Consider the following 9,828-nt stretch of genomic DNA (forward strand, 5'->3'; position numbering starts at 1 on the left):
AAATCGCGGTAAAATTTCAGCCACAACCACGTCTCACAACCGTGAGATATGTGGTTACAGTCTGTAAAGGAATCAATACGACGATCCAGCAAAAGCCTCGTGAACCCTAAGAACACGGAGTGACCCAAGGACAACCGCCTTCTGCATTTTTCCCTGACAAACAAGTAAACGTCGACATACAAAAATACAGATGCAAGCACAAAAAATCTTGATTCTTTTTATCCCCATCTTTTTGCGTGTGGCGTGACCACGAACCCAAGCCTTTTCAGCAGCAGCACGTTTTGAAGTGTTATCCCTTTGGCAGCTTGTTGTGGGCTGATGCTCTTGCTCCATGGTACCAAAGTATTATAGCTGAATCCAACTTTTTTATTGAAAACAATACCCATTCTCGTAAAGACTTGATGTGCAGTCTGAGCGTTATAAGTTCTCCACGAAAATTAACCAAATGTCCAACTATCTTATATCCTGGAGGTACAACGGAAACAAATTCATTAATAATGTGAACTTTTTGACCATTGATGTACGCTCCTGTAGTTATGTTACATTCAACTCTGAGAGAATTTACTTTAATTATGGATACTGGTTGGTCAGATTCATGATGTTTATTAGGTTCCAATATTCTTGGTGTAAATTCCCATAAACTTGCAATTGAGTCAAATTTTTCAAAATTTATATTTCGATTGCAATATATTTCACTTCGCAATGTATTACTATTAGGCCTAATATGAATTTCAATACCCTTTTTTACTAAAACATTCTGTAGATAGCGCTGTATATCACCTATTTCATAACTTCCTGTAGGTATTTCAATTATTTCTTTACCGACGTAGCATTTATTTTGACCGATGTCTACATTGGGGATTGAGTTAAAGTTTAGAAATTCAACAAGACCAAAAGCGTAATATTTGTATGGAGACAACTCAATTGGAGGAAAATACTGATTTTCTAGGATCGAAGAAGTGCCCGATAATGTTAACGTCAATGAATCATCCATGATGACGGCTAGTCTTTGGCTGGCTTGAAATCATTAGTCTCTACATTTATATAGATTATATATACTTTGAGATTTTTATTGATTGCATAAAAATTTAAGGCATAAATGTCCACTCACAAATGTATCATAATTTTGATACAATTTATGATTATATTTCACGCTACCAATACCTATATACTTAAAGAGATCCAAAGGTGGCCTGAGGTTACCAAAGCTATCAAAATAAATTATTTTACTGTTAAACTTTTTATACGAAACCCAATGAGTTCCTAAATTGTTTTTATCATCAACGTTAACAATAGAATTTTCACATGTAAGTGGCCCACAGTTTGGTAATCCATTACGAATAAAAACACCTCTAAAATGTTTAATTTTTGAACATTTTGCAAATTTAAGTAAATCTGCATCGGTTTATGCTCGGTGAGGTAACGTCACTTAAAGTTTTTTGTTATGCACTTAAGTTCTCCTCCTTGATTTTATGGTTTTAGATAAAGTCCTAATCCTCCTTTATACGGTTTCAAATAAAGAATTTTCCCCACAGCAATGATTTGCATTGCTTCATTATGACGTTTTCCTTTTGCAAGCTGTCCTTTTGGATCATTTAAATCATTAACAGCTTTAGCTATTCCCGCAGCTACACCAGCTAGTGAACCACTGGCACTTAGACCGGAAAAGACGGTTATAAGAAAGGGTAGAGAGTCAACCAATTTCTTTGGAACTGGTAAAATTCGAGGTTTTTTTACATTTATTTTTCCACTAGTCTTTTTTACAGCTGCACGTGCACCTCTGATAGTAGATTTAATAACAGTTTAAGCAACATTACTTGGTATCATTGCTTTTTCAGCTGCTGTAAGTGTTTTTTTAGTGTGGTGTTGGACCTTTTATTTTTGTGCCCCATACCAAATTTTGATTTAATTTTTCATTGCATTAGCAATTCCCCAAGCAGCTGCCATTTTACACAAGCCTGCGTCCTGAACAAAGACGCGTTTCCAAGCTTCTTCAGCTACTACAATATCAGCCGAGTTTCTAGCCTCTATATTCTCTCTATTTTGTGTATAGGCTATATCGGGATTCTTACAAGCAGCGTCAAGAGGGTTGATTCCAGGATCACCTCGAGCAATTCGATTTACAAATTTCGTGCCTCTTCCACAGTATTGGTATCCAGGAATATGTAACTCTAGAGGAAGATTATTAATAATTTTATTCAACATACCTTTGCCACGTCTTGCCTCTTTCGAGGAACGCTGACGACTGACTGTAGGTTTGTCGCCGTGAACATTCATATCTGTTTGAGAGATACTTTCAGACTAAAGACTGAACCTGCCTATACCTGACATTTATAGTTTTTCACTCAGTCATAGTCAAGATACAGTTTGAAGCGCAATTTATAAAACTACCTATCGATAATTTCGATTCGCTTGTACAACATGAGAAAAAAGAAAAACGGCATGGATATTTGTTATCAAACAGTGTACGAGCAATATTTTGTGGACCTCCCAACTCTGGAAAGATAAATGCTTTGTTGGCTCTATTAATACACCCAAATGGATTAAGATTTAAAAATGTTTATGTTTACTCTATATCTTTAAATCAACCAAAATGAATGACCAAAATGAATCTGAAGCATATATATGATGATAATGTGAATAGTGATATGCCTTATTCACAACTTAAAAAGGTGTGTTTAACTTGCTGGTATGATGAAAAGAATGGATTTGTTCTAATTAATAAGGATAGAAATCTGAATCAAGGTAGATATAGAAAAGGTTTTGACTGTTTTGTTAATCTGGAAAAGCAATAAATATGTATGTAATGACTACATAGAGACAGTTACACATTGAACACTACGGTATTAACATGTCTACACGTGAGGTGGGCTTTCATACGTAAAAATATATTTTGCATGAAATTGATAAAGTTAGTGAAGCGATTCGACGAAAGCATAAATTACTATAGTTGGGTAAAGAAACAGTTGACCAGATATTCAATGTTACCTTTAAGCCCATCATTACACCATTTGAGAAAATAGTTCATGATTTTAAGACTGTTAAAAGAATTGATCCAATTGGAAATTAAATCCAGAATAAAATGAAAAATGAAATGAATAGTGAATCTGAAGAAGAATTTCAGCACGAGTTCCAAAATGAAGGTGAAGAGCAAAATGATCAAGATGATGATGAAACTTCATTCTTGTCAGCATACGATTCTGAGGCTTTAGAGGATTTAGAAACACCAGTTCCATTTTCATCAAATGATATAGCAATTGATTATCTTAAAAAGTTGGCGGACAGAAGGAGAGATATAGATAATGTTTATGTTGTACGAAAATTATCGAAAGACAGACTAATGATTGGAGATTCTTCGATAAGTTTCAATAAAAAGCTTATTAATATAGGCATTGTAATCTATCCAAAGACTGTGAGTTTGCTTAAACTTGTGTTTAGAAAGATACCAAATAGTACTGTAATAAAAAATGAAGACCTTTAAAATTATTAAAATATTGCAATTTTAACAAATTTGGATCGAAAACATTATAGAATTTATGGGGATTTTCATGATAATAAATCTCTCAAATCAACAAATTTTATAAAAAAACTAATTCCCCTTTCGCCTTTGAAAACTAACAATAAACAAATTGAAAAGCGCTCTTCAATGAGCAAATGATTAATTCCAAAATATATGGTTAGTACAGAGTCTAATAAATTAGACTACATTAATTGGGATGATCCAAACAAATTAGTTCATAGATTGCGTTTACTGTTAGCATCTCAAGCAAAAGAAAATCCAAGTCGCACAAATGAAATTATGTCAATTATTGTAGAATTACGAGAGGCTAGAATTATTTATTAATCAATTTCTTAAATCAATTTATCAATTTATTGATGATAATTAATATTTATTAATCAATTTAACAATATTTTGGTCATTTGCAAAATGAGTATCGATGTGTTTGGATGTCATATTAAGCGAGCTAAGATGGCAAGTCAAAGTCCACCAAGAGTTGGATTCAAATTCACCACCGATGGGCATTATGATATCGGAAAGAAAAAGCTGTGCAATGTAGCTGATATAAAAGATTTAGATGATGCAGTACATTTAAATATGATGCAACATGTGTTACAGCAAGAAAATCAGACTCTGCATGATGTCATAGCTTCCTTGCGAACTAAAGTTGTTAACAATAACATGATGATTGAAACTCTAGAAACTACCACTTATAAAAGTTTACATATTTAGAAAGTTGATGTGGATTCAACTCAAGAACTGGCGCATCACAATTCAGAGCTCATTTCTCAGTTGGATGCCAAGCTGAACACACTCAAAAATGAATAACGAAATGCTACAATCAGTGAAGGATGTATCTAGGCCTGCTAGAAAAAATTACCAACGTCGACACTTTGATATCCGTAGCATAGATGAGACTTGGCAAGCACATCTTGTTGAAATGCAACCTTATACAAAAGAAAACAAAGAATACAAGTACATCCTAACTGTAATTGTTATATTTTCAAAATTTGTTTGGGCTATTTCAGCTAAATACAAGAAGTGTTTAAAGAATAAAATGTAGATGCGAATTTAGCTTACAGGCTAATTATAAGTAGATAGATATTTTGAAAGATTTAATTTTATCTTACAACGATACTAAACACTAGACTATTACAATGCAACCAAAAGATGTTACTAAACAAAATAAGGAAAAACGGTTGTTGAACGTATACAAAAATTCTAATGTGAAACAAACAGTTGAGAAAGCCAAATATAAGGTTGGTGACAAAGTACGTGTAAGTAAATTTAAGCACGTTTTTGAAAAAGGTTACACACCGAATTGGACAACTGAAATATTTACAAAAAGTCATGTTAAGAATGACGAGCCAGTGACGTATATGCTTACAGATCATCAAGGTAAAATTATTGCAGGCATTTTTTATGAACAAGAACTGGGTAGAGTTATAAATTCAGGCATTTATCTTGAGGAAAAAGTACTGAAAAAACGTGATTTTTCTTACCAACAGAATACATGACATTTTTAATTTATAAAGGTACCATTCACACATCTGAGTTCTGGTAATTTCTCAATCACTTCTACGCTTTACACTTCCACGCTTTACGCCAGACTCTTTCAGCGATGGTTTCAGTGATGAACTTGTTTGTACGTTGAAACGGCATAACACTCTGTTCCAGAAGATACTGGACGATACAAGGGCTGACTTCCTGGAGAACAGCAAACGTTGTTTCTTGCAATACAAATGGATATTTTCGTGTTTCTTGAATTTGCTCCAAAGCCACTATATAATTTCCAAAAAATATAGTCATGTGTAAATGGAAATTTCCACAGTCGATGCATTGTTGCTTCTCTTGGCCATCAAAGAAGAGTGTCATGAGGTTGAAGTAACTTTTAAATAATTTCCACTCTTCAAGATTCAGGGTTACACTTGCAGGAGGATGACTGGCCTGCAGTTTCACTGCTGAGGCGAGCTTTCCGTCCTTTTTAAATTCAGCACCGACAATAGTTATGTGAATGATGAATACAGGTTGTATGTGGACGCATGTAACATTTGATTTCATGGTGTATGAGGCATGTTGAATATCTCACTGAAGGTTTTCACAGACTGAGCGATAATTGAAAAACTGTACACATTTATACATTTTTCTCCAAAATTTAAAGGAGTTGAAGCGTCCATCCAAATACACCATTTCGAGATGCTGATCTTCACAGGCTTTCTTCATTTGCATAAACAGATTTTTATTCTCTTCACACAGTTTGGCAATTCTTTAAGGTTAGAAGAAAATCTTCACTGCGAGCGGTTTTGTTTAATTTTAGGAAATCCATGTGTTTTTCTTCTCCTTCACTTCTTTTTATTTTCAAGATTCATACATTTCAATTTCCTGTTAGAGTTTGCAAATCGGTTCGTACTTGAATGACTCGTTTTAGTTCTTGAATGTTCTTTAGAAATACGTTTAAACGACTTTTTAGCTCTTGTTGCTTTTCTTCTTCACAATCTGGCATCTGACAACAATCTGAAGAAAGAGAAGAACTGGCCTCCTCTTATAGACGCTTACCCCCCTCCACCAAATTTCTGTAGACTTTGCGTAGTATTACACCATATGATGAAATAATTACCATGAGAGTGATAAGGATTCCAGGAATCATGATGACGTCATCTAAATGGAATTTTGTTTACCGAGAATTGTTTAACATTATATGAAATTTGACCCCCCTATCGGAAAATATCAAAAGAGAACGTTTAATTAATTTAGTTTACATAGATAAGGATTCCAGGAATCGACGAGGACGTCATCAGAATGGAATTTTTTATTGAGAAACATGTTCGAACCTACATAAAAAAGGACGATATAATGCCTTATTTTCTCATTGATACATGTAACATGATATTATTTGGAAAGAAAACAATTCGCAGAATTCTATGTAACTTTCGTCTCATTGTTTTTTTCTTAGCAAATTCCTTAACACCTATAATCTAATTTCATCTTTGACTCATAGTGTCGGCGCACAACGAAGGCAGCCATGAGTCATTGATGGTGGTCGCAGATCTTGGAAATTTTCGATGACGCACCTTTGCGATAAAATATTTAATAAATATTATTTTGGGGTGAAAAACTTCAATTCCGGGAATAACAGATATTAAATCGCCTAATATTTCGATATTGTATATCATCTCATCTCCTATTCCATATTTGTAAGACTGAAAATTTCTACTCCCATGATTTTTAAGTATTGATTTCCAATATCGATAGTATGGATCGGATACTTTAAAACTGTGATTCGACAATCAGCACAAGAAGCGAAAACAATCTTAGAGCCTTCTGCGCTCTAGCCGGAAGTTTGCTATTCGTACGGAAAAAGTGGTTTAGAACTCTCCCTACCTATCTACTCTTATCCCTGAGGTATTTTGACTTTCTTTATTTTTATAATACAATGACCAATAGATACATCATTTTTCTGATTTCAAGTAAATGAAGCGTTATTGATTTAAAGTTGATGATTAATCATGTTAGTTGAAAATTCATATTTAAAAATGAATAAAAATTTTTTTAATTCAATATTCTTCTTTTATTTTATTTTTTTTAATTTATCACTTTTGTTTTATGACTAAAAGTGTACCTATTTTGTTAAAAATTCCTAATTCTTGTATTTTGAAATTAATCCTCCTATTTATGGCGATTTTATATGAGTGTATTATTGATAAGGCACTAAAAACAATTTCATGTATTTCAAAAAGATTCCTCACTTTTTGACAATTTCTTTATTCTTGCAATCCATCGACCAGTAGATATAGCATTTTTCTGATTTCAAGTAAATGTAAAGTTCTTCTTCTTCTTTATTCATAATGTGTCCCCTAAGGGTTTACATGACTTCTATTCCTTACAATTTTTCCGTTTATACCTATATTTTTTTACAATCTTATCCTTTCTATATATACAATTATTTACAACTATTTACATAAAGTCTTACATCTAGTTTCTCATTTCTATTTCCTGCGATAATGCAATTTAGGACTTATTAGCAAACGAATGAGCGAGCGAATGAAAGCGAGAGTGCAAGCGAGAGAGAGAGAGAGAGAGCATGAGAACGCAAGCGCATCTTAGTGTACTTAAGTTTTACCTTACTATTACTTAAAATTTTTACGCTTCTAATCCAAGCGACTTCCGTTACCTTTTTTTTCACTTTTTTATACCTCCATTTACCTTTTTTTCACATCCATTCTTCTCCTAATCCATCTTCCCCTAGAATCTTAACACTATTTTCTTGCCAGCTTCGTTTATCTTCCATTCCTCCATTCCATTTTCTTTGACAAACAACTATAAGAACGGCTCAGGAGCGCACAGAAAAAATGTACTTGATTTAAGTTGCCATACAAAGCATATTTCATATCACAGTATTACAAGAATCCGAATTTCAGTAGAAAAAGTCGGTTGACTTTCAGATGTAACCAAAAGGATCATTCGCCAGTTGATAGTCAACTGATGATGATAACATGACTTTAAGTAACGCGCTTGGCTGAAAGTCAGCTGCTTTATGTACGTAAAATGTACGATAAGATTAGTAGAAGGAAAAAAAGAACCAGGTAGAGAAGGTCAACCTTCAATCCTTTTTCATATCTTTTTTTATCACATTTGTATCATAATTCTATTTATACTCAAAATGCGTTATAGATCTGAGTACATATATCAAAATAGGAAAGGTTGACCAAACAACTATCAAGAGCTCAGTATTTATTGCTACTATCTAGCACTATCGACGCCATATTGGCTACTCTCAGCTGATCTCTTGGCTCCTTTTCTAAAATCACCGAAATTCGTTTGAGTGTTCGCACATCATCGCATCGCATTTCGCGCACGCCTTTCTGCCAGCACAAATTGAATTTCAGAGCACGCAAATGAAAATCATCCCAAACTCAACATACCTGTCAGTTAATTATCATATCACTCGTATATCAGATACGAGACACTGCACTTAAGTTCCATTTCTAGTTGAAATTAAGTGACTTACTTAATTTAATGCAAAAATGAGATTCATCTATATTTAAAATTCATCATCTTGTATTACTGTGATGAGAATCTTAAACGACTATATCGGAAATAACTAAATCAGCCAAAAGATTCAGCCTTCATAAAGAGGAACTAAATAAACGAATTAAATACAATTAAATAGGGTAACATGCGTACAATTATTACTTTGATTATTATAGAAGTATTTTATTTACTACATTCAATAATCGCACGATTAATCACTACGAAAAATCGGAATCTCTGCGGCGATGTTTTGACGGATTTAATTTTCTTTGTTCAGGAATTTGGCCCCGAATATTTGCATTGGCACCACTCCTGATATACCAGTAAATCTGAAAGTAAAGATTTTGTTAGTAATAATAAGGATTTTTATTTTTTAAAATTCCAACGATAAAGCTGACTAGAATGTGCAAAAACTTTAGGAAAAAATTGATATAACCTCAATTTCTGTCGTTGTTGTGGTTGTCAAGCACTGGCACTCACTCGCACACTTCTCGCGGGAGAAAAGGAAAGAGAAAATCACAGTGCGTATGTCCCATTCTTTGTGAGCATTGGGAAGTCCGACAATAAATGTACAGTTACTGCAGTCAGAACGTATGTACGGAGATCGGTCTCCTTATTATTGCTCCGTGCTTTTGATTCTGACAATTAGCGGATTATAATGTGGAAACTCTCAATTTAAAAAATTATTACTTTCTTAATTTTTAATTTTCATGATTCTTTTTATCTTACTTTTTCTTTTTATTGTGAAAATTGAACGGTGTGCATTATTTTGATTTGCAATGCAAGATAGTTCGTTGAATAAACTCCTGTGTTCAATTTTTTTAATTTGCAACAAAATAATGACGGTTAAAAAAGTATCAACTTCCTTACGCTCTACATAATTTTCGTTATTCAAGTCAATTAAGTTAATTTTTTTAGTATCTTCATTTTTTTAGTATTTCACTTTATAGAAAAGAACATATGTCTTGGACATACCTACACATAAAAAATGGGGGTTCCCTAAAGTTTCGGCACAAATAAAAGTTGGTGTCATTTAGAACTTCAGCTCCGAAAGATACCTGTAGGGAACCAAAAGGGTTCGTTTAGAGTGTCCTTGAAAAGAACATGCAGACGCCTCCACAAACCAAACGCTTTCAAAGTAGGGCTGGTAAGTTAGGAATCGATTTACAGTTATCGACCGATGACTTGAGACTAAAAGTTCTTGCATATCAATATGCCTTTATGTTGACAACTTTGCTACATAGGGAGCGTTCACATATGATGTCACGCTTTATTTCTAGCTATCACCCCCCCCCCCC

Source organism: Belonocnema kinseyi, chromosome 7 (genome assembly GCF_010883055.1).
Source record: "Belonocnema kinseyi isolate 2016_QV_RU_SX_M_011 chromosome 7, B_treatae_v1, whole genome shotgun sequence".
Taxonomy (NCBI): Eukaryota; Metazoa; Arthropoda; class Insecta; order Hymenoptera; family Cynipidae; genus Belonocnema; species Belonocnema kinseyi.